This window comes from Nicotiana tabacum, chromosome 24 (genome assembly GCF_000715075.1).
Source record: "Nicotiana tabacum cultivar K326 chromosome 24, ASM71507v2, whole genome shotgun sequence".
Taxonomy (NCBI): Eukaryota; Viridiplantae; Streptophyta; class Magnoliopsida; order Solanales; family Solanaceae; genus Nicotiana; species Nicotiana tabacum.
Window position 1 is genome coordinate 99,027,142 of NC_134103.1, and position 27,546 is coordinate 99,054,687.

Sequence of the window (27,546 nt, forward strand, 5' to 3'; positions counted from 1 at the left end):
ATCAGGTGAGGGCATTAAGGTGGATCCCAGGAAGATTGAGGCAGTCCAGGGTTGGCCTCGTCCTACCACGACGACCAAGATCAGGAGTTTCTTGGAGTTAGCTGGGTATTATCGTCGGTTCGTGGAGGGTTTCTCGTCTATTGCAGCGTCCTTGACTAGATTGACCCAAAAGGGTGCTCCGTTCAGATGGTCCGATGATTGTGAGGCGAGCTTTTAGAAGCTCAAGGCGGCTTTGACTACAACACCCATTTTAGTGTTGCCTTCCGGTTCAGGGATATATACTGCATATTGTGATGCTTCACGTGTTGGCCTGGGTTGCGTATTGATGCAGGATGGTGATTTATTTCATATGCTTCACGTCAGCTGAATCCCCAATAGAAGAATTTCCCCGTGCATGATTTTTGAGTTGGCCGTGATAGTTCATGCTCTCAAAATCTGGAGGCATTATCTTTATGGGGTGTCCTGTGATGTTTACACAGATCATCGCAGCTTGCAGCATTTGTTCAAATAGAGGGATCTCAATTTGAGGCATTGCAGGTGGATTGAGTTATTAAAGGACTATGATATCACCATCCTCTATCATCCGGGCAAGGCGAATGTGGTTGCAAATGCCTTAAGTAGAAAGGCTGAGAGTATGGGTAGTTTGGCATTTATTTTAGCAGAGGAGAGGCCATTGGCTTTGGACATTCAGTCCTTAGCTAACAGACTTGTGAGGTTGGATATTTCTGAGCACAGTCGAGTTCTTGCGTGCATAGTGGCCTAGTCTTCATTACTTGAGCAGATCAAGGCTCGTCAGTACGATAATCCGAAATTGTTGGTTCTCAGAGAGACGGTACTAAAGGGTGGTGCCAAGGAGGTTACTTTTGGAGAGGTTGGTGTTCTACGGCTCCAGGGTCGCCTATGTGTTCCTAATGTTGATGGCTTGAGGGAGAAAATTCTAGATGAAGTGCACAGTTCTCGGTATTCTATTCATCCAGGTGCTACGAAGATGTATCGCGACCTGAGGCAGCATTATTGGTGGTGGCAGAAGAAGGACATAGTTGAGTATGTGGTGAGACATCTAAATTGCCACCAGGTCAAGTATGAGCACCAGAGGCTAGGTGGCCTCCTTCAGCAGATGGTTATACCAGAATGGAAGTGGAAGCGCATCACTATGGACTTCATTGTTGGGTTGCCGCGGACGTTGAGTAAGTTTGATGTTGTTTGGGTCATTGTTGACAGATTGACCAAGTCGGCACATTTTATTCTGGTGGTGACTACTTACTCTTCAGAGAGGTTGGCCCAAATTTACATTCAGGAGATTGTTCGGTTGCATGGTGTGCCTGTTTCCATCATATCAAATAGAGGCCCTCAATTTACTTCGCATTTCTGCAGGGCAATACAGAGTGAGTTAGGTACCCGAGTAGAGCTCAGCACAGCTTTTCATCTGTAGACCGACTGGCAGTAAGAGCGGACAGTTCAGATTCTGGAGGATATGTTCAGACCATGTGTCATTGACTTCGGAGGTCGGTGGGATAGATTCTTGCCCTTGGTCGAGTTTGCTTACAACAACAGCTATCAGTCCAGCATCGATATGGCTTCATTTGAGGCTTTACATGGTCGATGATGTCGTTCGTCCATCGGATGGTTTGAGCCTGGAGAGGCTAAGTTATTCGGTACTGATTTAGTGAAGGATGCCTTGGAAAAGGTAAAGTTGATTAAGGAGCGACTTCGCACAACACAGTCCAGACAGAAGAGTTACATAGATCAGAAGGCACGTGATTTATCATTTATGGTGGGTGATAAGGTTCTCTTGAAAGTTTTGCCGATGAAGGGAATCATGAGGTGCTGGAAGAAGGGCAAGTCGAGCCTAAGGTTTATTGGCCCATTTAAAGTGTTGAGACGAGTTGGGGAGGTTGCTTATAAGCTTGCTTTGCCTCTCAGTTTATCGAGATTTCATCCGGTCTTCCATGTGTCTATGCTCCGGAGGTATCATACCGATAGGTTGCACGTGCTAGATTACATCACGGTTCAGTTAGATGAGAGCTTGGGTTATGAAGAGGAGCCAGTTGCCATTATTGACAGGCAGATTCGCTAGTTGAGTTTCAAGAAGATTGCTGCGGTGAAGGTCCAGTGGAGGGGTCAACCAGTCGAGGAAGTGACTTGGGAGGCCGAGGAGGACATGAGGAGAAGATATTCTGTCACGCCCCGAAATTGAGGAGCGCGATCGGCACTCAACCGAGTAAACCCAGTCGAGCAAGCCTAATTTACATTAACCTCTCATCATTACTCATGCATGATTTACCATAACATAATAAGATCTTGACTTTCATATTAAATACATTTGGCTCAATGGCTCATATTTTCTATCTCGTGGTGGTTACACAACTCTATAATTAACTGTAAATGCTGTGAACATAAATACATAACATAACTCTAATCTTTGATTACATGATCCACACACAGTGTACATGGAGCTTCTATGATAATGGATACCTATATATATAAAACGAACTAGACTCAAACACCCACTAGAACTGTAGCAAGCTCACCATGAGCTGAGTAGTGAAGAAGATCCCTATCAAAGATCCATATCATCCTGTAGAAGTATACCTACATCCATTAAAAGATGCAGCACCCCCGGTAAAAGAGACGTGAGTACATGTGGAATAGTGCTCGTATGTAAGGCAGTCAAAACAACATATGAAAATACGGAAACTCAAATAAGAGGCAAATAAAGTACATCAAGAAACTACGAAACATCTCATAGGATCACATTTCAAGTCTTATTATATTTGCATCATTCTAAACTTCTTTTAGGATCAACTGAGCCATATAAACTATATGTGGAATACATAATATAACGTAACTGTAACAACATGTACAAACAAGGCCAATGAAAGTGGCACCTTCCTCCCTTATTTTACACATATACATTTCATAGACCATCCTTAGTGTTCACATATCATATTATACACCTATGCGTCTCACAGACCATTCACAGTGTTCACTTACACAATACAAATACACATATTCAAGGGCTTGGAAATATGACATGAATATGATGAATCATAGCAACAATAAATGGGCTTAGATAGCCGTTAACGTCAAGCAAATTTATTTAGAGCTTCCATTAACATTTATAGATATTCAATCGGGGATCCTCTATAACCACCTTCACATAAAGCGGCTCCACCGCCTCACCTCAATTTATGCGAGTGGAGGTATGACACAATACCACAATCCCTACACAAAGAGGCCCTACCGCCTCACCCTAATATATGCGGGTGGAGGTGTGTCACAATACCACAATCCCTATAAAAAGCGGTCATGCCGCCTCGTCCCAATATATGCGGGTGGAGGTGTATATCACAATACCACAATCCCTTCACAAAGCGGTCATGCCGCCTCACCCCAATATATGCAGGTGGAGGTATATTCCACAATATCATAATCCCTACACAAAGCGGTCATGCCGCCTCACCCCAATATATGCGGGTGGAGGTGTATCACAATACCATATATAAACTCAAAGCGACATAGTTTGTCATTACATTTAAGGTCGTAATTTCTCATATCATTGGAATACTTCATATTCATGCTCATCATGGAGAAACACAATTCATTACATTAGCACATGCATGGTAAATCAATAAATAGATTTCAATGGCACATGGGCCCAATTCCTTTTCTTAAGGTTCATCATCATTTAACAAAGGACATCTCCCTTCCATCTCATTATTCACTCCCTTGACCTTTTGAGGTCATTATCTAGGTTCATGACTCTTGGGGACTTAATAATCGAAGTCATTTACATATATTATTTCAGAAACATACAACTATAGTTGAAACCATTGGGACATACAATACTTCATAATTCTCATTTAGGCCACATTTCATGTCCATACTATCACTTACTTGTACTTTCCATGGGTGATCATACAACATTAAGAGCATTTAGAACATTTAGGAACATAATAGTCTTTACTCGCAAGAACGTAGGGGTTAATAACATATTGGAAACAAAAGTACAAATACGTATATCTCATAACCTTTCACACCACATATCTGTAATACTCCTCATTACAAAAAATGGGTAATTAAGTAATTTATCCAACAAAAAAAAAACAAAAACAAATATAATATAAGATGAAATAGGGGCAAAGCCCTACGCTAAAAGAAACAAAAGAATAAAAAGGGTCGAAGCCCCTTTCTCTGGCCAAAATAAAAAAGAAAGAAAGGGAAAAGGGTTGCTGTGTAAAACCAAACCAGAAGCAAAAAGGGATTTTGACGGGTCAAGGATTAAGGCAAAAATCAAAAATACAGAAGGTGAGTTGGGGGAAAAGCTTGGTGCCGCAAAAGAAGCCGCATCCAGCCACTATTTGTTCAAATCTTAAGGTAGTGTATTCCACAAATATGAGAATATATTTTAATAGTTAGAGTTAAATAAGGAGATTGGCAAAAGTTAGTGAAACAAGGAAAGATATGTATAATTTTTGTTAATCTTTAGCAATCTGTTGAGGAATCTTAAGCACTAATTGTGTCTTACGGGTATTACTTGAGCTTCTTCTTCTGGTAGATTTTAATTTCAATTCTCATGATTGGAGGATTCTACATAGTAATAGAAATTACAATAGTTCATTCACGCAATTGAGAATTTTCTTCCTAAAGAATCAATAGAACTTTATGAAATTGGATTAATAAATTATATGAATAGGTTATAGTTGATAGATTAGTAATTACTCATATGTGGGTAAATATAATTCGACGAATTAAGAGTCAAATATGAAACTTCGAGGGTTGGGTATTCTAAATTAGCTATGAATTAGCCTAAACAAGGAAATTAACATGAGATCGGTATTATGTAATTATAGATTGATTGGAGAATTTTGTACGAATTGCTCGAGGTGTAGCATTTGGTAGTTCGGCACGAGTTTGCAATTTGTATTTTCATAACTTGCATGATTTATACATAATTTTTAATATGAATATGTTACCGATTATTTTGAGTTGCATGTGGGACAAGTCTTTTACTCGATATGATACCGAAATAGTTATTTGAGATGATTACTGTTGTTTTAAATATTTTCGTTGTCACTAAATTTGTTTTACCGTTACTTAAATTTACTGTTATTGAAATGAAATTATATGATTTGATAAGAACCGAAATACCCTATATTATTTTAAAATATTTTCTACGAGTATATACAGATTATAGAGACAAGTATAAATGGGAATAGACATTGAAGGACCCCGTAGCTAATGGCGGGTTCGTTAGACCTGGTGCACTTTGTAATTACCGATTACCATTATAGCCCTCGTTAGTGGAAAGGTAGAACTAGCATACCGTTACCGATTTCCCTCGAGTAGGGACTACCGTTATATTTGACTTCTTGCGAACAAGGCCACAGTTATACCGATCACATGATCCGTTCATTGAAACCTCCCAAATATGAATATTGATATTACACAGTATTTACCAAGCTTATTACCGAATTGTCAATTAATTTATATTACATGAAAAATATGATGAGACTGATTATTGTTTATTATTTTTGAAAGGGCATTTTTATGATATTTTCTGTTTAATATACTAGCATATTTTATGACTTGTCCCCAATAAAAATGGTTGTGGTTAAGTGTTATTACTCACCGAACTAGAGACTCATTCCTCGCTAATTTTGTTTACAAAGACAGCAGTTGACGCGGGCAAGGATTTAGTTAATTAAAGCGCACAAGTTGATAGTTCTTGGTGAGTCTCGCACTTGTTCACGTCGGCGGAGATTTTATTTATTGTTATAGCCTTTTCTTTGAACTCTTAGATTTGCTCCATAGTCATTCTTTTAGTATCTTGAGTATTCTTTTGTTATTATAGACTTATGTTGAGTATCGCTCATTCTTATCAAAGTTAGAGATAAAGTAGTATTCTAGTTGTTTAGTGGGTGGACTATTAATGGTAGATATTTATTTTGGTTAATTGATAAAGTCATTGTCATTTGAATTGAGATTAGGATATTTGGTTGTTGATTTGAGACATGGAAAGTTTTGGGATAGTCCAAATATAAGGAAAACTCTGTCCGATTTTCTGTAAAATACTGATGAGGCTTATTTGGGGGAACTTGCTCCTAGGTGCTGGTCATGATCCTAAATTGGATCGTGACAAAGTTGTTATCAGAGCCCTAGGTTATTCTTGTCACTAATGGAGCACACGTCGGTAGTAGAATCACAATTATGGTTATGTAGCCGGCCATTCCCATAATCATGATTTTGCGAGGGCGTGATAGGATGTGTCTTGTCTTTCTTTCTTATTCCTCATACGTGTGTGGAGATTAGGATCAAATAATTGAATCTCTCATTACTTATCCTATTCATGTATGGCTCGGACCAATTACCCGATAATAGAATTTGGCTAGAGGTTAAAACTTCAAAGACGTCAAATTTCGCCAATGGACATGCAGCCATCGCCAAGCAAATAAATGAAACATAAGAAGAATACAAGACCAGTGAAAGGTTCATCGTGCCATATGAGGTGCTTTCCGGTAAGATGCGTAATAGAGTCCATTTCGAAAATTTATACGAGTCTACCACTATATCGATAAAGGAGTACTATCACAAAAAGGTACTTACCTCCATGAAAAAATATTTGAGATCTTTATGGGTATAATAGATAAACATGAGAAGAATGAGCAACAAAGTAGGAGCTCTAAAGTCCTCATGCACCTTGAAGATATGGAGAACAACAAAATATTCTTAATAAAATTTTTAAAGTTGAAACTACTAAGTTTATTATCTCTGATAATTCAAAGGATCCTTAAAGGTTTTAGTAAAATACTTACCACGTTATGTGCTATAGGATATTTCATGAAGAGGTCTATGGAACATGCAACCTTTAGACTAGAGAACATGGTAAATACATGAAATGCTACGGTAGAGATGCCTACAAGAGCAACACAACTAATTTGGGAATAATTTCACTAAAGTGTTTATGAATCACTTCCTTCTTGATAGTTTGTGACGTGAACTTGCTTGCTAGATCATTAAGAAATTGATTTAGACGTTGGGTATACTTATATATAACACCAAATTTTCTCAGCTGGATACGCAAGCAACATCTTAAGTTTAGAGTCTTGTTGAAAGATTGGTTAATTGCTTAAACAAGATAGTAACAGCTTATATGAAGACTTAACCTATTCTGTAGCAGTTACACTTGCCGAAAAGATTGAAAATATGGACATGATAGGCGCGCAAGAACTCACATAAGAAGATCGAGATTAGAATATCTTTTAGTGTGGATTTTAATATGAGTCAAAGATTTAAAAAATCAAGAATGTTTTGAGATATTAAGCGATCCTTTTCGGGTTGCCACATCTGTGAAAAACTTATAGTAGTTAGATATGTGTTTAAAACTTTAAAGATTCAAGGTAAGAGAAATAAACTCTAGCTAACCAAATTATACTTGATATGGTTGACTCTAACGTACAGATGGATATGGATTAATTATCTTCTTACCATGATACCCTCGATTACTATAGAAAGACTATTAGGTTTAGTGAACTTTAAAAGCTAGTTTTGTCCAAAAGGGGAATTATAGGTTTTAGAGACGAGCAAATTATATATTTTGAAGACTTAACGGTTATAGAAGAAAGGTTGTTTGGATCTCATAGATACTGTAAGGGGCTCAAGAGAAGAAATACTTAGTTTGAGAAAAAAAAGAAGTATCATAATGAGAGATTCTCTAATGTATTCCTAAGGATTTACTAGGACTACCTCCAATATGAGAAATGGACTTCGGTATTGAGCTGACACCTGACACGCAAACTATATCATATGGCACCAACAGAGTTGAGAGAGCTAATTAAATAATTGAGACACCTACTGGATACAGGTTTTATCATACCGAGTGTTGCACCATGGGGTACACCAATATTGTTTGGAAAAAAAAGGGATGAGTTTTTAAGAATGTGGGCCAATTATAGATAATTAAACAAGATAACAATACACAACAAATATCCCTTGTCTTGTATAGATAACTTGTTTGATCAGTTACAAGGAGCCATTGATCTTTCTGGTTATCATCAGCTTAGAATAATAAAGGAAGATATTTTGATGTTGCCTCAAATACTCGGTACAAACATTATGAGTTACCTATGATATCCTTTAGATTGACCAATGCTCCAATTGCATTGATGTATATAATGAAGTGTTCAAAGTTGTTTTTGAAAAAAATAAAATTCATAGTGTTTACTTACTATATTCTGGTATATTCTCATACCCGAGAAGAGCGCGAGAATTACTTAAAAAATATGTCAAAGACACTACAGGAAAATCAACCTTTTTTTCAAGTTCTTCAATTAGCTGGACTCGATGGTATTCATATTACACATGGTATCTAAGAATGAAAAATAGTAGATTCTAAGAAGATAGAAACAATTCATAAATGGCCTAGACCCATTTCTCCTACATAGATTACTTTTGGCTTGACAGGCTACTATAGGCATTTGTGTAGGATTTTTCTAGAATAGCACCACCACTCACCAAGTTAACATAGAAAATCACTAAATTTCAGGGGATGGAGAAATGTACAATGAGAAAGCATGTTTGACAATTACACTAATGTTAGCCTTATTCCAATAGGCTCTAGAGGATTCACGATGTTATGTGATGCTTCGAGGGTAGGATTAGGATATTTTCTCATGCAAAATAGTCGTGTGATAGCCTATGCTCTAAGGAAATTGAAGAAGCTCAAGGCGTATTATGCCATTCATGATTTGGAGATGGTCATAGTGGTATTTCCTTTTAAGATTTAGAGACACTATTTATACGAAGAAACCTATGAGATTTATACCTAGCAGAAGAGCCTGAAGTACATTTAAAACCAACAGAGATATAAATATTTAGCAATGCTGATGGAGGGAACTACTGAAGATATAATTATAGTATTTTGTATTGTTCGGGAAAGATAAATATTATAGCTTATGCAAAAAAAAAACTATGGGTGATTTGGCGCATATAGCTCTTGTAGAGATACTTCTGGACGAAGATATGCATAGACTAGAAGGTACACATATTAGATTCAATGTGGAAAAATAAAATTCAAAGACATTATTGGCTATTGGCCAAGCCCGATGTGCAGTGTATAAAGGATAGTCAATACGAGGATGAACGATTATTTAATTACCGAGATTAGTTTCTAGCTGGTAAAAGCAAAGATATGACTGTTAATAGTGAGGGCATTCTCCGACTAGGTAATTAATTATGTGTAGCAAATATATATGGGTTGATACAAGCTATTTATGATGGAGCTCACAACTCTAGATACACTGTATATCTCAGGTCTATAAGATGCACCATGACTATAAAAATAACATTGATTGGTTGGAAAAAAAAGAAAGAAAAAAAAATTTCGTTAACTTTGTTTCTAACTATTTGATATGTCAGTATATTAAGGAAAGCACTTGCGACTCACAGGCCCACTAAAACAACTCAAGATTCTGAAGTGGAAATACAATAGAACAATATATTATATGACTAAATTACTCAAACAATTAGAGGTATGATTATATATGGGAAAGTTGTAAATTGGCTTACAAAGTAGGCACATTTCTTGCTAGTTAAAACCTCTTATAGCGAGGTAAAATATGCATAGATATACATGAACATAAAATTATCTGACTCAATAGAGCTCTATTGTCCATCCCCTTTAATAGAGGATCATATTCACTTCACAATTTGAAAACCTTTTCAAGAAATGTTGGGTACACGAGTAGATCTTAGTACTAGTTTTATCGCATGCAAACGCAAAGTCCGAATGTGCTATACAGATCTTGGAGGATATATTGAGAGATTGTATTCTTGAGTTTGGAGGTAGTTGGGACGCTTATCTACCTTTAGTTGAATTTGCTTACAATAATAGCTTTCAGCCTAGTATTCAGATGGCACAGTACGAAGCATTTTATGGTAGAAGATGTCGTTCTCCTATCGGAGGGTTTGAAGCTGGTGAGATTAACTTATTGAGACCCGACTTAGTACAAGAAGCTATTGACAAGGTCCAATTGATCAGACCGTGATTGCTCACAGTTTAAAGCAGACAAAAGTCTTATGCGGATAAGAGAAAAAGAGACTTAATGTTCACAATTGGAGACAAAATGTTCATACAGGTATCTCTTATGAAGGGCGTGATGCGATTCGGGAAAAGAGGTAAGTTGAGCCCAAGGTTTATAGGCCAGTATGAAATACTTGACCGAGTGGGAGCTGTAGCATATCGTTTGGAACATCCTCCTTAGTTATCTTATATTCACCAGTGTTTCATGTCTCCATGCTGGAAAAAGAAATTGTATATCAGACTCCTCCCAAGTGCTTGAAGCACCTATCATACCACTCGATGAGAAGTTGTCTTCAAGGAGGAGCCGATGGCTATTGTAGATAGACAAGTGAGGAAGTTACAGTCAAAAGAAATTGTGTTCGTTAAAGTCATATGGAGAAATCATATTGTGAAGAAGCTACATGGGAAATAGAAGATGCTATACGAATCAAGTATCCTCATTTATTTCAGTCTACAGGTACGTTCCTTAGCTAAATCTGGAGACCGAATTTCATAAGGTGGGGAGAATATAATACTCCTCATTATAAAAAAAAAAGGTAATTAGGTAATTTACCCAACAAAAAAAATATGTGATGAAATAGGGGAAAAGCCCTACGCTAATAGAAACAAAAGAATAAAAAGGGCCGAAGCTCCTTTCTCTGGCCAAAATTAAAAAGAAACAAAGGGAAAAGTGTTGCTGCATAAAACCAAACCGGAAGCAAAAAGGGATTTTTACGGGTCAAGGGTTAAGGCAAAAATCAAAAATACAGAAGGTGAGTGGGGGAAAAGCTTGGTGCCGCAACAGACGCCACATCCAACCATTATTTGTTCAAATCTTAAGGTATTGTATTCCACAAATTTGAGAATATATTTTAATGGTTAGAGTTAAATAAGGAGATTGGCAAAATTAGTGAAACAAGGAAAGATATGTATAATTTTTGTTAATCTTTAGCAATCTGTTGAGGAATCTTAAGCACTAATTGTGTCTTACGGGTATTACTTGAGCTTCTTCTTCTGGTAGATTTTAATTTCGATTCTCATGATTGGAAGATTCTACAGAGTAATAGAAATTACACTAGTTTATTCATGTAATTGAGAATTTTCTTTCTAAAGAATCAATAGAACTTTATGAAATTGGATTAATAAATTATATGAATAGGTTGGAGTTGATAGATTAGTAATGACTCATATGTGGGTAAATATAATTCGATGAATTAAGAGTCAAATATGAAACCTCGAGGATTGGGTATTCTAAATTAGCTATGAATTAGCCTAAACAAAGAAATTAACATAAGATCGATATTATGTAATTATAGATTGATTGAAAAAATTTGTACGAATTGCTCGAGATGAAGCATTTGGTATTTCGGCATGAGTACTGTGAGTAGTAATCTTACTGCAATTTGTATTTTCATAAATTGCATGATTTTTAATATGAATATGTTAGCGATTATTTTGAGTTGCATGTGCGACAAGTCTTTTACTCGATATGATACCGAAATAGTTATTTGAGATGATTACCGTTGTTTTAAATATTTTTGTTGTCACTAGATCTGTTTTACCGTTACTTGAATTTACTGTTATTGAAATAAAATTATATGATTTGATAAGAACCTAAATGCCCTATATTGTTTTAAAATATTTTCTACGAGTATATACGGATTACAGAGACAAATATAAATGAGATTAGACATTAAAGGATCCCGTAGCTAACGGCGGGTTCGTTAGACCTGGTGCACCTTGTAATTACCGATTACTGTTATAGCCCTCGCTAGTGGGAAGGTAGAACTAGCATACCGTTACCTATTTCCCTCGATTAGGGACTACCGTTATATTTGACTTCTTGCGAAGAAGTCCACAATTATACCGATTACATGATATGTTCATTGAAACCTCCCAAATATGAATATTGATATTACATAGTATTTACCGAGCTTATTACCGAATTGTCAATTGATTTATATTACATGAAAAACATGATGAGACTGATTATTGTTTATTATTTCTGAAAGGGCATTTTTATGATATTTTCTGTTAAATATACTAGCATATTTTATGACTTATCCCCAATAAAAATAGTTGTGGTTAAGTGTTATTACTCACTGAACTAGCGACTCATTCCCCGCTAATTTTTTTTTACAGAGACAAAAGTTGACATGGGCGAGGATTTCGTTAATTAGAGCGCACAGGTTGATAGTTCATGGTGAGCCTCGCACTTGTTCGCGTGGGCGGAAATTTTATTTATTGTTATGGCCTTTTCTTTGAACTCTTAGAGTCGCTCCATAGTCATTCTTTTAGTGTCTTGAGTATTATTTTGTTATTATAGACTTATGTTGAGTATCGCTCTTTCTTATCAAAGTTGGAGATAAAGTAGTATTTCTAGCTATTTAGTGGGTGGACTGTTAACGGTAGATATTTGTTTTAGTTAATTGATAAAGTCATTGTCGTTTGAATTGATATTAGGATGTTTGGTTGTTGATTTGAGACAGGAAAACTTTTGGGATAGTCCAAATACAGGGGAAACTCTGTCCGATTTTCTGTAAAATACTGATGAAGCTTACTTGGGGGCACTTGCTCCTAAGTGCCGGTCATGATCCTAAATTGGGTCATGACAATATTACTTAATCTGTACTTTCAACCACTTACAACATTATTATTTCATTGGCTCTCTTGGCCATACATATGATTCTGTATTAATGGCGCAATGGCCATATTTCATATTTCACACTTTTATTTCTTCTCTTTCATAGATCATCATCATAATTATCAATAAATAGAATATTTCGAAAATCACAACTTTAAGTTCATTAGTAATGAAGGCTTTAAACACAATGAATTTCTTTATAAGAAATGGAGTAAAATGATTGGCAATCGAAGCACAAGTTAAAATCATACACAATTAACACATCAATCATTCTTGAAATACTTTTCCCTAAAAAGGACAATACATAATTTTCACTCACGAATATGTAAAAATGCAAAACACATTGAAAATACTCACGAAGCATAACATTAGCTAAAATAGCCAAATATGGGCATCACTTGGTTCATAAGCTTTTAGCCAATTATATTATCGAAGTTAATTTTGGAATAGTTGAGTCAAAGCTCATTTCATAATCTTTCTCACATCACTTCATTTCATTGGCACCATTGGCCACAAGTATACTTTCACTCTTGGCACGTTGGCCACACTTTGTATCCCCAATTCACTTATTTACCTTCCAACCATCTTTATAGGTTATCAACAATAAGACATTTCCAATCAAGACCTTAGGTACACATATGAGCAATTAAGAGTCTTAAGCATATTGAGTTTTCTCACACAATTTGGCATCATAACCTTTATTTGAAACACAACTCAAAGACATAGCATTTTAATACACATATCATTCTTGAACACATTCCCAAAAGATTGCATAATGTGATAGGAACATTCGAAATACATTTTGAATACATAATTCTCGACACTTTGCTTATTCGAGGCAATCGAATTTATTGGGAACAACTCGAAACATAGAATAATGAATTTGAGACAACCATACTTGAAACTTATGAGAACATCATTGAATTCAATTCTAAGATAGTAGTTTAGCCAACATACTTTGCTTTGAGCTTTCCTTAAATTACTACAATGTTCCGAAAATTCTAGCAATTCCAATCTATTTTGAAACATAATAAAATTGAACACAAATCACGAAGGTATTCATGGTTTCGGCTCATTTGAGCATTTTATCAAATACTAGGTGCAAATTTGGCTACAAAATTCTTCTACAAGATTTCCTCCATTCTACAACCCAATCTTTACTTATTTGAGCTCAACAATTTTTCCACAAATCTTATTGGTACATACATGTATAAATAATACTCTCATACCCAAGAATCATACTCCTAATCAACCATCTTCTACCCAAATCCGAAATTAAAACCTAGGGTATGGAACCTTACCTCTTAGATAAAGAACTTGTGAGATATCCTTATTGGATTTCAAAGCTTGGACAAGATCTTGATAAACAAAACACTTCATCTACTTCCTCTCTCTAGAACACTCTCACTTCTCTTTAAAAAACCTTAGATAATTGCCCCAAAATAAGCCCCAAAGCCTATTTATCAAAATGGGGTCGGCTTATAAAAATAAAATAATTAACCCTCCGAAAGCAGGTCTGCGGTCGCATAATGGACCGCAGAATGGGTATGCGGGTCGTAAAATTGACACCCAAAAATGGGCTTCACTGGATAGGTCTGCGACCATTTTTCGGTCGCATAACAACTTCTGCGATCGCATAATGGTTCTGCGATCACAGAATTGGTCACAGAATCGCATTTTTCTAGCCTTTGGTAATTTGGTCATAACTTCTTGTAGGAATGTCCAAATGACGAACAATTTTAAGTGTTAGAAACTAGACTCGAAGATCTTTTATTTTATAGGTAGATCATCATATAACTCCATCGAAGATATTTTATTTTATAGATATATCATCACATAAATCCTTATATATATGTAGATATTCTCGTTCAAAGTTTGGTCTTATGCGTACCCATTTGAAAATTTAGTCTATCATAAAATTTTCAACTTGACTTGGACTTAGGGCTCTTCTTAGACCATAAACCATTCTTAATGCACCTCATACATATATTATCATGATCAATTGATATCATTCATAAAATAGTCCTTGTCTACACATAAAATAATATAATTAGCGCACATCAACTTTCTTAATAGCGCTTAAGTACTTCAAAATTTTTTAGGGTATTACATATCCGCTCCTTTTCAACACTCCAAGTATGATTCTATACCCGTTCAAGGACGAACATTTGTTTAAGAGGGGGAGAATGTAACGACCCGATCGATTATTTTTCTTTCTAGATCCCCGTTTCCCTAATTAAGACTCCATGTATGTGCTTTTACTATTTTATGACCTGCGGGGATGGTTGGTTTAGGTTTGCAAAGGTTCGGGTTGAAAAAGGAATACTTAGGGGTCGTTTGTTTTGAATACGACTTATGTCGGGATAAGTTATGATGGGATAAGTCATGTTGTAATTAGTTATGCTGTGATTAGTTATTCTGGTATTATTTTTTATCCATTGTTTGGTATGTCGTATTAAAAATGACAATTGCATAATTTCTAAAAAAAGGTATAAGTTATCCCGGCACTAATTACCCCACCCTCTACAAGGTATAAGTTATCCCAGTACTAATTATAATCCCGGGATAACTTATACCAGGTTTGCTAACCAAACAAAATATTAAGGTGGTATTAAATTTTTATCCCAGCACTATATATTCTTATACCTCATACCAAATGACCCCTTAGTTCCTTAATAGTAGCCTATAATGGTTAAGTTTGACTTGAGTCAACGTTTTGAGTAAGCGGCCTCAGAACCGGGATTTGATGGTTCGAATAGGTTCGTATGATGATTTTGGATTTGTGCATGTGTTCGGATTGGGTTTCGGATGAACTGGGAGCATTTCGGCGCTTAATATTGAAAGTTGGTGTATTGAAGGTTTTCCAAGTTCTTTTTGTTTGGTTTGGAGTAGACTTTGGTGTTATCGAGGTCCGTTTGGGACCCGATATAGAAAAGATGGAAACGAGCCCCAAACATCGGAGTGTCACTAAGTCATGAGCATCTAAAACTATGAACTAAGATATATAAACTGTCTAACTGTCCAAAAGAAGAAATGACAAGAGGAGTAACAAGGTCCTGCGGACGCTAACAACTACCTTGCAATTTCCAAAGATAGCCGGCCTGAACTCAACGATTGCCGCCTTCTAACTCACCTAGATCTGCACATAAAGTGCAAGGTGTAGTAGGAGTACAACCGACTCACTAGTAACAGGAATAACTAAGGAACTGAGTAGTAGTGACGAGTTAAGCAGAATAATCCAATTATTATTTCCACAATTAAGTACAAACAGGAGTAGACAGGTAATTTCATAAATCAGTAAGACTACAAGGAAAATTAACAGGTAAATGCAGCAACAACAAAAGTAAATGCAACCTCACAGCAATGTCACTCCATCACTCAGCACTCAACACTCTGCGCTCACTGGGGGTGTGTACAGACTCCGGAGGGGCTCCCAAAGCCCAAGCGCTAAGCACGGACAACTCACGTGCCATCATATCAATATCTGGATCCGCACGGTCAACTCACGTGCTACCCGGACAACTCACTCGCTATGGTATTAATATCCTCATAACCAGGCCCTCGGCCTCACTCAATCATGTACCTCACTAGCCTCACCATCATCAACAAATATGGGAACACAGCCCGCATCAAGTATCACAACATATTAGCAAATAATAGAGACTGAGGTACACATGTACAATAATTTCTATGACTGAGTACAAATAATATGAGCATGAATAAAGCCTAAGTATGATCTTTAACATGAAGGCAGACAAGTTCAACAAAAAGTAACTACGTAAACACAGATGATGGCCATGAGGCCTCATGGGACGGACCAAGTCTCAATCCCTCGAGGTATACACCCACACGCCCGTCACCTAGCATGAGTATCACCTCCAAACAGTCACACGATATCAAATTCTCCGGGTTTTTACCCTCAAAGCCAGAGTTAAAACTGTTACTTACCTTAACATCGTAAAATCCTACTCTGGGATGCCCTCGTCTCTGGACTCGGTCTCCAAAAGCTCCAAATCTAACCATAATCAGATTAATACCATCAACATAGGCTAACGAATTGAATTCCACAATAAAACTACAAAATATGCCAAAAATCCGAAACCGGCTAAAACCCGCCCCCGGGACCACGTCTCGGAACCAGTCAACAATGGCAGAATCAAAACCCTCGTCCTCTCCCGAGTCTAACCATATAAAATTTATCAAAATCGAACTTCGTTTGGTCCCTCAAATCCCTACCTAAAACTCTCCAAAAACTCAAGCCCTAACTCCCTCAATTTCACTTTAAAATCATCAATCAAATCCCAAAAAACGAAGATGGATTCATGAAATATAACCAAAACTGAGTAGAGAACACTTACCCCAATCCCTATAGTTAAAATCGCCTCCACAATCGCCCAAATCCGAGCTCCCCAACTCAAAATATGACCGAATGAACAAACCATTATTTTATATATTTTTCTGCCAGCTATTCTACCTCGATTCTCATGCCAAATGATCCCTAAACTCACTTTTTATACCTCCAATGGATATTTTGTGAAATTCTAGTCAAGTTAGGCTTTTGAATCACTCAATTTGACCTTATAACGAAGGAGATATGTTGATTTCAATATTTGCAAATAGTGCAGATTTTTAAATACGCCGTCAGTGGCAATTTCATAATTAAACTGAAAAAAAATCTGGCAACCTAATTCTTAGTAAAATGACCATAAAATCCTCATACGATGTCCAAATTCGATGATTCTTTTTTGCTAAGGGTCCGTAATTACGATACGGATCTAATGCTTTAATTAAAAAAGAAATCGAAGCTCATTTGTTCAATATGATATCATTTATGCTTGAAGAAACGACGTCGAAACCTAAGAAAAACGAGCGCAACACAACCCAAACCTATCCGAAACTCACCCGAGGCCCTCAGGACCTCAACCAATAATTCCAACAAGTTATATATCACTACCCGAACTTAATCGAACCTTCGGAACACCTAAAACAACACCAAAACACCAAATCAACCTCGGATTCAAGCCTAAGAACTTCTAAACTTCCAACTTTCGCCAATTCAAGCCTAATTCCACCACGGACCTCTAAATTATATTTCGGACACACTCCTAACTCTAAAATCACCCAACGAAGCTAATCGAATCATAAAAATCTATATCCGAATTCGTTTACTCATAAGTCAACTTTCTATTGTCTTTTCTAACTTAGCCTTCTAACTAAGAGACTAAGTATTTATTTCACTCCAAAACTACTCCGAACCCAAACCTACCAACTCGATACAATTCAACACAGCTGAACAATACATAAAGAAGCAAAAATGGGGAAACAAGGCTATAACTGTCGGAACGACGGGCCGGGTCATTACAAGTACTAAGATTAATAATCTCAAAAAAGAAGTCTCAGAGTTAAAGGCTTCAAATGTAGCCTTAGACAAAAGAATTTTCAAATTGAAAAATTCTGACACTGAGAAAGGATTCGGTATTAATATTACTGAAAAGGAAAATACTATAAGTACGTCAGCAGATGTTGATAAGAGTGAATTCCTAGGAGCTATTGATTTTGCAGAAGATGAAGTTTTGCAAAAACTCCAGTACTTTACTACCAAATGTTTTTTGATAAAAATAACTCTTTTAATTAATTATAATTTTAAAAAAAGATTTTATTGCTCTATTTGATAGCGAAGCAGGTTTAAGTTGTATAAAAGAAGGAGTAATACCTTCAAGATATTTTTTTAAGACTACTCATAGATTAAAAATGCTAGTGGTGATCAAATGGGTATTTTTTATAAATTACCTAAAGCTTATATTTGCCAAAACGATGTTTGTATTTCGGAAAGTTTTGTTTTGTTAAAAGATATTTCCCAAGATGTTATATTAAGGGTTCCTTTATTTCATAAATTAATTCCTTTTATTAATTGGGATTCTAAGAGTTTTTCATGAACTTTTAATAATAAGAATATTATTTTTGAGTTTATAACTCTGCCAGTTCAAAGATTTTTGAATGAAATTATTTCTAATAATATTTATGCTAAAGTTAAACAAATTGATTTTCTAAAAAATAAAATTTGTTCTCTTACTATTGAACAAGATTTAAAAAATCCTAAACTAGTTAATAAAATTGATTTATTAAAAAATCAGCTTTCTTTACAAATATGTGAAAATCTTCCAAATCAGTTTTGTAATAGAAAGAAACATATTGTGAGTTTTCCTTACGAAGAAGACTTCTCAGAAGATAATATTCCTACCAAGACTAGACCTTGTCAGATGAATTCTGAATATTTAGAATTATGCAAGAAGGAAATAAATTCCTTACAGCAAAAGGGTTAATAAGACCCTTAAAGTCCAAATGGTCTTGTACTGCTTTCTATGTTAATAAACATGTTGAACAGGAACGTGGAGTTCCTAGATTAGTTATTAATTATAAACCTCTTAATAAGGTTTTGAAATGGATCAGGTATCCTATTCCTAATAAAAAAGATTTATTAGATAGGTTACATGATGCTATAATATTTTCTAAATTTGATTTAAAATCGGTTTACTGGAAAATTTAGATATCTGAAAATGACAAGTATAAAACTGCTTTTAATGTCCCAATAGGTCAATATGAGTGGAATGTTATGCCTTTTGATTTGAAAAATGCCCCTTATGAATTTCAGAAAATTATGAATAATATTTTTATCCCTTATATAGACTTTATAATTGTCTATATAGATGATATTTTGGTATTTTAAAAAAATATTGAATTACATTTCAAGCATTTTGATTTATTTAGAAAAATTATAATTCAGAATGGTCTTGTAATATCTAAACCCAAAATGTCTCTTTTCCAAATTAATATAAGATTTCTTGGACATAATATAGAAAATGGTAGAATAATTCTTATTAATATAAGTATTGAATTTGCTTCTAAATTTTCTGATATAATTACTGATAAGACTCAACTTCAAAGATTTTTAGGAATTTTAAATTATATTTCTCCATTTATACAGGATATAGCCAAATATATTGTTCTTCTTTATGATAGACTAAAGAATGTTTAAGTGGGCTGATAATGTAATGATCCGGCCGGTCGTTTTGAGTATTACAACCCCGTTTTCCCATTTACTTCTCAAATTATACTTTACAGTTGTTGTGTGAATTGCCGGGATAATTGGTTCGGGTCCAGTGAGGTTTTTGAAGGAATTGGAACACGTAGTTCCAAGGTTTAAAGCTTAAGTTAAAATAGTGACCGGATACGGACTTATATGTAAACGACCTCGGATTCGAATTTTGATGATTCCAATAGCTCCGTATAGTGATTTTGGACTTAGGAGCGTGTCTGAAAAATTATTTGGAGGCCCGTAGTAGAATTTGGCTTGAATTGCCGAAAGTTGAATTTTTGAGAAGTTTGACCGGAGGTTGACTTTTTGATATCGGGGTCGGAATCTGATTCTGAAAAATTGGAATAGGTCCGTAATGTGAAATATGACTTGTGTGCAAAATTTGAGGTCAGTCGGACGTGATTTGATGTGTTTCGGCGCAAGTTATAGAATTTGAAGTTTCAAAGTTCAATGATTTCGAATTGAGGGGTAATTCATCATTTCGATATTGTTAGGTGTAATTTGAGACCTTTAGTAGGTCTGTGTTATGTTATGGGACTTGTTGATACAAATGGTTGAGGTTCCGGGGGCCTCGGATGAGTTTTAGACGGTTAACGGATCAAATTTGAACTTAAGAAAATGCTGGAACTGCTGCCTACTGGTGTGATCGCACCTGCGAAGATTTTGATCGCAGGTGCGAAGCCACATGTGCGCGAGATCAGTCGCAGAAGCGGCCAAGTGTGGAACTGGGCAGTGCTCGCAGGTGCAAGGAATTTGCCGCATCTGCGAGGTTGAAGGTGCGAAGGTGTTGGCGCAGATGTGGACTGGGGCTGACGTGAGGCGACCGCAGGTGCGAATGGGAATGCGCATCTACGAAGCCCGTAGATGCGAGAATAGCGCCGCAAATACGAGATTTTAGAGGGCCGGCTGTTTTCCACAGGCGCGCATTTTTGTCCGCAAAAGCGGATGCGCAGGTGCGAGCCCAGGCACCGCAGGTGCGGAAATGCCTGGGCAGTGTTTAAAACGAGGGTTCCGAGATTTGTTTCTCATTTTCGGATTTTGGAGCTCGGGTTGGGCGATTTTGGAGAGGAAATTTTTCATACAACTTGGGGTAAGTGTTCTTAACTCTCTTGTGATTATATTCCATGAATTAATCTTGATTTTTGGTGTAATATTATTGAATCTTCAAGAGAAATAGAAGGAAAATTTCTATAATGTCACAAAATGAATTTTTCAAGTTTGAATACCGATTTGGAGTCGGATTTGAGTAACATTAGTATGGTTGAACTTGTAATTGGATGGGTTGTCGTATTTTATAAATTTTGTCAGATTTCGAGACGTGGGCCTCACGGGTAATTTTTGGGGCGCAATTTTGGATTTTTTGGAAAATATTAGTATTTTGATATGGAATTAATTCGTATAATTTTTGTGGGCTGAATCAAATTATTGTGACTAGATTCGAACCGTTTGGAAGTTGATACGTGCAGAATGGAATTTCTGGAGCATTGCTTAGCTTGCTCGACATTGGATTTGGCCTGTTTGAGGTAAGTAACTCTTCTAATCTTGGAGTTGAGGGTATGAACCCTGAATATATGTATTTCGTGAATTGTTGGGAGGTGACGCACATGCTAGGTGATGGGCATGTGGGCGTGCACTATAGAAATTGTGACATAATTATTTCTCTGAAATTTTGAAGTTAAATGATCTTGGCATTTTTCATGCATTTTATGAGTTAAAGCAATTGAGCTGAAAAGCATATTAAAAATCATGTTGAGGCTATGTGCCAGTATTATTGGGACCCACTGAGGTCATATTACCGTGAATTATTTGTTTTAAATTGAAAGTTCATACTCAGTCATATTCATTTCATTGCATATCATAACTCAGCTTTATGACTCTATTTTGATGCATATCAATGTTTTGGGCCGAATGCACTGTTTTACTGAAATGCCCGAGTAACTTGAGAGGTTTATGACCGAGTAAGGCCGAGGGCCCGATTTGTGAGGATGAGTGTGGATCGGGGCTGCCCTCCTGCAACATACTTTATTATTATAGCACGTGAGTTGTCCGTGCAGATTATAGCACTTGGGCTGAAGGAGCCCTTCCGAAGTCTGTACACACCCCAGTGAGCGCAGGTACCTACTGAGTGCGAGTGCTGAGTGACTGGGAGACAAGAGTGATTGTGAGGTATGCCCGAGTGGCAAGAGTGATTGTGAATTATGCCTGAGTGGCAAGAGTGATTGTGAGGTATGCTCGAGTGGCACGAGTGACTGTGAGGTTTGCCCGAGGGGCTGTATATGAGTGATGTTCTACCCGAGGGGCGGTTTATGATTTTATCACTGAGTTGCAACGCATTGGAATGCACACATGACATACAGGCATAGAGATGTATTTTTCCTCATGCTGTACAACATCACATCATTTATGATTTCTCACACATTTTGACAGATGGGCATAATGATGCATTTGTTTTACACAGGTTATCCGGAAGGAAAATGAAATATATCATTTATTATTGAGAAGATTTTTGGAGAAATTTATTGTTTTCAAACTATTCATATTATTGGCAACTTCGGCAAACGATTTGGGTTTTCACTGATGTATTTGAAAGAAAGAACTACTATTTTTGAAATCATTATTTGGCTGAGTATTTTATCCCTGAGTTACCTCTGGTATTATTTCCTTTATATTGTTATGGATTGTTGTGGACTATTGTTTTGGACCCGACCTTGGTGGAAGCTCGTCACTACTTTTAACCTGTGGCTAGGTTTGTTACTTACTCAGTACATGGGGTCAGTTGTACTGATACTACACTTCTGCACATTGCATGCAGATGTTGGCTGTTGTTGTTGTTGTGCTTGATGGTTGCGGGATTTGAAGATGTATCTGCGTTCCTATTATAGTTGCCTCTTGTTCAGGGTAGCCTTAGATTTTACAAAAGCTTTGTTTATGTACTATTCAAATAGACTATGTATTTATTTCATTTCTGCTTTGTATACTCTATTCTTAGAAGCTCATGATTTGTACTACCAGTTCTTTGGGATTGTATAAGATCAGGATCTTTATTCACTTAAATTGCCTTAATAATTATTATTGAAATTGGTTAGTTGGAAATTGGCTTACCTAACGGGATGGGTTAGGTACCATCACGATTAGTTGGATTTTGGGTCGTGACAAGGTGGTATCAGAGCTCTAGGTTCATAGGTTCTACAAGTCATGAGCAAGTGTCTAGTAGAGTCTTGCGGATCGGTATGATGACGTCCATTTTTATCTTCGAGAGGCTACAGGGCATTTAGGATATATACTTCCCATCTTTCTTTCCTTATCGTGCGATATTGATTCAGCTTGAAATATAACTCTTTGAATTCCTTCCATGTATTCGTATGTGCACATGAGCATTCAATATCAGCTGAGCATCGCCGGCTTGTGATTCCATGAACGATGTTGGATATGTGTATTCTGTGTTCTGGTGATAGGCAAGTCTGGAGGACTTGAGGTCAGGTTTAGACCGTAGCTTAAGCTCGGTAGCTTCAGTTGTAACTCGTACAATTAGACTTATATGTCCGGTAATGACCCTACAGTAGAATTTATGGCTCGATGAGCGGTGAAATACGGTGTGATGGGTATGATGTAACTGAGAGATGTGTTAAGATGATTGGAATATAATGAGAAGTGTTTCCTTGAAATGTAAAGGAAAAGGCCCTTGGATGCTTGATTTTCGATTTGATGTGACAAACAGTCTCAGGTAATGAATGTTTTGAAGGATCTTTCACGTTGTTAAATTGTGAGACAAATTAAATTCTCATGTCTTGTTAATGAGTTTGGACTCAGAAAGATTAAGTGATTGCATAGTAATTGTGGTTGCGAAAGGGTATAACAAGATGCCAATTTGAGGCTGAGCATGTGGGTTATCTCCTACAGAGTAATCTACGTAGGTATGTTCCTTATAATATTGAGTGGAGAGTTTCTTTTCTACCAGCGAAGGGTATGTGTTGAGATTTGAATTTGAATCTGGTTGAGAAAGTCGACTTGAGTATCAAGAGAATGATTGCGATATTAGCGGATGATTTGGGGTATTTTTATGGTTGGCATTGCATGAGTTTGAGAAGAATTTTGTGGCACTGACAACGGTATTATGACAGTAATAGGGTATGGGTATTGTGAATTTTGGAGTGTTTTAATCTATGGCTTTGAGCCAAGTGGGGGAGCCTGCTATAGACAAATCAATTCATGGGTATGAGTCAAATTTTGTTTGGGTCTAAAGTATACTTGGGAATCAGTGATGATTTGCAGAGGTGAAGTTCGAAAATAACTCGAATAAGGAAATATTCATGGTTACGGATTATATTTGCATGGATGAGTATATGAAAAATCGTGGGATGAGTGAGTTGTTATTGGTGAATGATGTAGTGTGCACGGAGTATGAATTTGATATGTGGTGTTAAAGTAGAGTTACTTCTTTGAGTGTTGTGGTGCTAATGGGGCACGTGTCTTTTGGCCATTTGGGTGGTGCAATTAGATTTGAGCAAAGTGGGTGACTCCTGAGAAAATTCCAGTGGGTTTGAGAATTATATATAGCTATTGAGAATGTTTCCCGACTTATGTATGGATAAAATTTGAGATTTGCATTTGATGGCGCCTGGACTTGCGGAAATTCCATATGACTATGGATTCTACATTTTGTATGAGTAAGGTAAGAAGAACAATTTCAAATTCACATAATGTATTCTCAGAGTGAGTGTAATAGTTGTGGTATTTTTGAAGGGGCTTAAGAAGAATATAGTTACTTATGGGCCGTAGGGCATTGTGGTTCTATGCTAAGGTTTGTACGGTGAGTTGTGGTTAAAGATCATAGTATTTTAGCAAGAAGAAGTATCAATCTAAAGACAAATTTGGAAGGGACTCGGAAAAAATAGGACAACTGGGTAGTAGGTTGGATCAGTATAGTAATGGATAAGATCGGTTCTTTGGGTGCATATGATGTGGGGGTTTTATACAGGTGCTTTGTGGAAATACACCTGGACTTGGCGACCTGCGTGGCTTAGTCGAGTTAGAGGAATTTAGTTTTAAGGGCTTGATTATATGCAAATGGATTCCACAGTATTCTTGATGGTTTCTACCGGTGTGGAGAACGTGTTGTGTATTGTGATTTCCTCCTGGAAAGAAGCAAGAGAAAGGTTTCTAACTAAAATGGTATGTAAATTATTGGTGAATCAAAGTTGATAATAAGATTCATGTGCTTTTCAAATGATGGCAAGATAGATGTTATGTGTTGTACGAAAGCTAGATTTTCATGTACAAGGTGGCAGTACAGTATTGAAGAGAAGGTAACGAATCTTGGACAACATGGACGGTTTCAAATAACTAGATGAATACTATTACTACTTGGTGTTGTATGAGAAAGGGGCGGACTTCAGAAGGCGCATTGTATTTTGACTTACGGATGTATAAATTAGTATTGTGGTACTCACATGGTTGATAGACTGCTGATATTCAAATTTTGTCAAGTGGTACGGAAGAAATTTTAAAGTATTTCTCGTGGGATGATCGTGTATGAGAGAAGTGTTAGGCATTCAGGCGGTGGAGATGAAATCAAATATGGTGATTCGCGTGTTCTATGGATTTGGAGATTTGGAGTTCCCAGGAGTAGATAGTTTCATAGTTGTGGACTGTGAAGTTATGGTCGGAGCTAGCCAGATGGTGAAATGTGTTATGATTCAGTCATTATGGATTTTCGGAGGGATTTTTATCTATTTTTGGGTAACCTGAGTTGATTTGGGGGTCCATAAGTAGGCCCAATTAAGATGTGTATTCTACACCGAGCTAGAATGGTTGGCTCCATACTGCTATTATTGAGGGATGTGTCATTCGGTTGATGTTGAACTTATTCGTGTTCTCAAATGATCTGTGAGTTACTCCTTTATGCTACAAGGAGTTGTGATTCATTGGTTATGTGCACAGATGGTGCGGTTCTATTTGAGCTTTATAGCAAAATTTGAGTGTGATGAGTACTTGGTGTATTGCATGATCGATAGCATAATGGTTATGTCCTTTCAGGTTTTGTGTAGTATTTTTGTCATTTGCCTCTCTGTCGTTATTAATTCGAAGCAGGGTGGCTCGGAGTATATAACATGAACCTTATGTTAGAATCGGGTGATGGTTCTACGGTGTATGATGAATTTTCAGCGTTTCGTTATGGAGGTACTTGTTAATCTGGCGGGGCAGTTCTCTCATTTGAGTCATTTTCCATGACTGGGTACATTTGAATTGTTGCGTATTGGTGCACGGATAGCACGAGTTGTGGCTCTGAGTTATATTGGTGAGGCATGTCTATGGAACAATTGTGTTTAGTAATATAAGGTCATTGGACCTAGAATGGGTATTATCAGGTTTGATTTTGGTATATTCGGGAGTATAATATTGAAAGTCGGCTCAGAAAGGGATTATGGTTCTGGTTGGGGCGAGAGGGCTCCATTCCTTGTTGATCTGGTAAGTGGTCATGAAATTTTGCGTGTTTCTTTTATTATCAACAGTGTACGAAGGTTTTGGGATGAGGTTTGACTCGATATGGGTTTAATACTAGTATGCAGTTGGTTTTGGAGTAGTCACTGCGATCAGGAATGGTGCTACGAGCATGCGAGTTGTGTAATATGTTGGTTGATTATATCCGTGGTTATAGTTATAGCTCGATGCAACTTGTTCGGACTTATACGGTGTGTAAATTTAATATTTGTGTCTTGAAAGAAATTTTAAAGGTTGGAAATTAAACTCCAAGGTTTATGGGCTAAGGTTAAATTAATGATTTTCAGTTGCATTGTGTAGTCAAGCCTATGTGGGATAGGGTGACGTGGGTTCACCCCCGGGTACGTGCGTGGTAAGATGGAGCAGTGATTTGATGGTTTGGAAACAACTCCTGGCACGTTCGAGGACGAACGTGTGTTTAAGTGGGGGAGAATGTAACGACCCGGCTGGTCGTTTTGAGTATTACAACCCCATTTTCGCATTTACTTCTCAAATTGTACTTTATAGTTGTTGTGTGAATTGTCGGGGCAATTGGTTCGGGTCCAGTGAGGTTTTTGAAGGAATTGGAATATTTAGTTCCAAAGTTTAAAGCTTAAGTTAAAATAGTGACCGGATGCGTACTTATGTGTAAACGACCTCAGATTCGAATTTTGATGATTCCAATATCTCCGTATGGTGATTTTGGACTTAGGAGCGTGTCCGGAAAATTATTTGGAGGTTCGTAGTGGAATTTGGCTTAAATTGCCGAAAGTTAAATTTTTTGGAAGTTTGACCGGGGATTGACTTTTTGATATCGGGGTCGGAATCCGATTCTGGAAATTAGAATAGGTCCGTAATATGAAATGTGAATTGTGTGCAAAATTTGAGGTCAATCGGACGTGATTTGGTGTGTTTCGGCGCAAGTTATAGAATTTGAAGTTTTAAAGTTCAATGATTTTGAATTGAGGTGTAATTCGTCATTTCGATGTTGTTAGATGTGATTTGAGGCCTCGAGTAGGTCCGTGTTATGTTATGGGACTTGTTGATACAATTGGTTGAGGTTCCGGGGGCCTCGGGTGAGTTTCGGACATTTAACAGATCAAATTTGGACTTAAGGAAATGCTGGAACTGCTGCCTACTGGTGTGATCGCACCTGCGAAGATTTTGATCGCAGGTGCGAAGCCGCATGTGTGCGAGATCAGTCAAAGAAGCGGCCAAGTGTGGAACTGGGCAGTGCTCGCAGGTGCGAGGAATTTGCCGCATCTG